This window comes from Dasypus novemcinctus, chromosome 28, assembly GCF_030445035.2.
Source record: "Dasypus novemcinctus isolate mDasNov1 chromosome 28, mDasNov1.1.hap2, whole genome shotgun sequence".
Lineage (NCBI taxonomy): Eukaryota > Metazoa > Chordata > Mammalia > Cingulata > Dasypodidae > Dasypus > Dasypus novemcinctus.
The window spans coordinates 18,287,755-18,291,126 of record NC_080700.1 but is presented as its reverse complement, the minus strand read 5'-3'; the positions used below and the strand labels follow the sequence as shown (position 1 = coordinate 18,291,126).

The window sequence follows — 3,372 nt, the reverse complement described above, 5'->3', positions numbered from 1 at the left end:
CTACAGGCTAATGCGGGAGCTCAAGTATCATTCACAAATATTTTAATTACCAAACAAACTGACACATTATTAACTACATGCTCCCAAATTTGGCCATATGATTTAAAACCATTTTGCAACAGAGTCCTTCTCATCACCTATCTGAGCAAAACCTAGGACTGTTGGGAGCTTTTACATTTAGCTCCCATTAATTGGGGGCTTTAATCCTACTAATTGGTTTCTGGCTCTTTGGTCAAATTATAGCAGCATCAACTTTGCTAGTTCTGCACTCACAAAACCCCTTGATTTAGCAGATATTTGCAAGTCAAAAACTTGACCCAATGTTGTCTTCAAATACAAGCAGTTAGTGGTCCTGAGATGCAGGTCACAAGCCTTGTGTGTAGTCTCAGTGGGGTGGTAGGCCCCCTCGGATGATGGGCCCTTTCACCAGCATAGACCTTCTCCTGTCCCTGCTCCACTTGGGCAGTTGCTCCTTCATGTCCTGGACTGTCAGTCTGCCCAGCCATGCTCCAGGCAGGCAAGAACTCTGCAACTGGAGCTCTATGCCCAGAGGTGTCTGGAGGTGTTGGGAGGCCTCAGTGCTGCCACTGGTAGTGGCAGATCCTGGGAGAAGAGATGGAGGCAAAATGTTCTCCTTCAAGCTGCCTAGACTCACATTTAGATCCTATGCCCTAATGCTGACCTGGACTGATGATAGATTTAATTTGGAACCAAATATTAAAAAACTGAAGCTAGTTCTTTTGCCAGGAGAATTATCATAAATGAAGTAAATTTTGTACAAAAATACATTGCAACAGACACAAGTCAATATGATTTGTGGGGAAAGCTGATATCCAGTAATTTTAAAGTTTCCCTTATTAACACTTCATTAAAGAATATTCTTATACTATTAATCACGATCTTCATACATCACCAAGATCACTATATTATACAGCCCTTCATTATTCTCTACCTTCCTTTCAATTAAAATATTACCGCCACAGACTACCTCTTTCAGTCACAATCACATTTATAAATCAGCAGTGTTACTTATACTCACTCTAATGTATTATCATCAAATCTACTCATTTCCACACATTTACAGGAAACATTACTAAAAAGTCTACATACATGAAGCATCTCATTCTCAACCCAGATTCTATTTCCTGGGGTGTAGAAGCGGTTATGGGTTTTTTTCTTTTTTGAGTAAGGAAAATGATTGAAAACTGAGGTGATGACAGTACAAGTCCACTATGAATATGAGAGCCACTTATTGCAAAATTTGATTGGATTTTACAAATCATGGGACTGTATAACACAATGAATCATTTGGTGGAAGATGGATTGTGGTTAAATGAACAAATATGAGAACATTCTCCTGTGAACAATAATAGGCTTAAAATACTAATACAGGGTGTCTAACCAGTGGTTGTGGGGAAAATACACCTAATGCAAGATACTGGCTATAGGTTAATAGCAATGTTTTCATGATGCTCTTTCATAGTAACAATTTTTTGACAATAATGCAAGGTAATGGCGGTGGGGTGATACATGGGAGCCCTGAATGTTGATATGCATGTTTGTTTTGTAAGTTCACAACTTTTCTATACATTTATTGTTTATGGATTTTCATTTATGAATTAAACTTCAATTTTTAAAAAGTTTAAAAAACTTCCTTTATTCCAGATGATCCAACGTCATTACAGAAAGTCCATTACAAAACCTTCTTCTTGGTGAACACGATGTTCCTTTGTAATGCATTGAGCAAATTGTCACAGTAAATGACCACAAAAAGAAGCAGAAAGTCCTAGAAAGTCCAAACAAACACTCAAATTTAATCCAACGGAGTTAGTTATTTTTTGTAAAGATTCCAGGAATGTCAGATTTTGCTTTGATAACTCATATCCTAAAACTGCTAAAAGGTAAATGTTGCAATTTCTCACTATTCCTAGCCTACAGACTTGCATCTCATTTTTATACTTGAATATGCTAGGAAAAACTACCACAGTTCAGTCAGCAAAATAAAAGGATACCCTCACTTGGTTGAGGAGGAGGTGTTAGAGCTGGTGGTTGGAAAGTTACTCAGAATGGGACAGAGAAATCAATAGGATGGGTGTTTCTGTGTGGAGAGTTTGTTCCATTAGGGTTACATGATATCCCCTTGCCTTCCAGAATCCTTTTTACTGTCAAGTTCTTTAGCAGATCAAAGTAGTTTTCCCATTATTTGTTGGAAGAAGGGTGCCACTCCTGTGCTGGAGCCACCATATGGCAGTTCTTGGTGTGAATGGCCCTCAAAAAGATATGTTGCAGCAGAGAAAAATTGATCAGAGTATCTGTAATGCAATAACTATAAATCATCCATCGAGAAGTGATGTTTACAAATGAGATTTGAATAAGACCTTGTCTAATATCCAAGAAATACAGAAGGTATTTGTAAAACTTAAGCAAGTACATGTTAATGTGCCTTTTGAAGAAACTTAATAGAAATGTCTATCTTCATTGGAATGTACTAGGTGGTTATAATATGTACTGGCATTCCTTAAACATTCAGTAGAACTTATGTATATACTGGAAAGCAAATATGCCACTGTAATCCTACAATAGGCGGAAGAGTAGATTTGAGTTACTTCATAATTTCTATGGCTGGCTATCTGTTCCTGGAGAGACACAGCCATTTAAAGTGATCAGAAATAGAATCTCTCTTATTTTTGTGATTCTTGGATGCCACATGGCAACTGTTAGAACAATATCCAGCCATGTTCAAGTTCTTTGAAACTTTCTTACTGGTCCTGTGCAATAGCACCCACATCTCCCTGTTAGGTATGCTGCTATTCATCTGTCCTCATCAGTGGGTGAAGCAAACCACAGAATTTGCTGTCTGTGAAAACAGTCAATTAGGTGATTAAAAGGGCTTAAAATTCACATTGGTTTGGGACTGGTCTTTTCAATGTACAGTAAAGCATCACCCCATTTTCTGTAACCCCTTATACAGTGGGAAGAGCATGTTTTATTCACAGAATTGCTCTATGAAATCTTTTAAATGGGCAAAGATAAACTACAGCTCCACAATAATAGGACTGCTCTTTTCCTTCAAGAATGGATCCATCAGTGACCAATTATTTCATCAAAGGAGAAGCTCCCTAATATTACAATTGAAACCAGAATTATGGAAAGATGGTATCATATGAGGCAGAGAGTGCTCAACTCTTTCACAAAAACAATGAGAAAGAGCCAAAAGCTGTCCAAGGAGCCTGCTTTTGGGGACAGCAAACCAGGACAATGCTTCACAATTCATAGGAGAGTAAGGGACAGAGAGATGAATGTAAAACAACAAGTGTAAGTTACCAAACCCTTGTGGCATTCTGGAAGGGCTCCATTCCTGAACCCTAAGAT

General features: G+C 38.1%; 1 pseudogene; it reads left to right on the top strand.

Moving 5' to 3' along the window:
- Nucleotides 1-626: 626 nt before the first annotated feature.
- LOC101445251 (myotubularin-related protein 10 pseudogene) lies at nt 627-3,167 on the top strand (annotated as a pseudogene).
- The last annotated feature ends 205 nt before the right edge of the window (nt 3,168-3,372 follow it).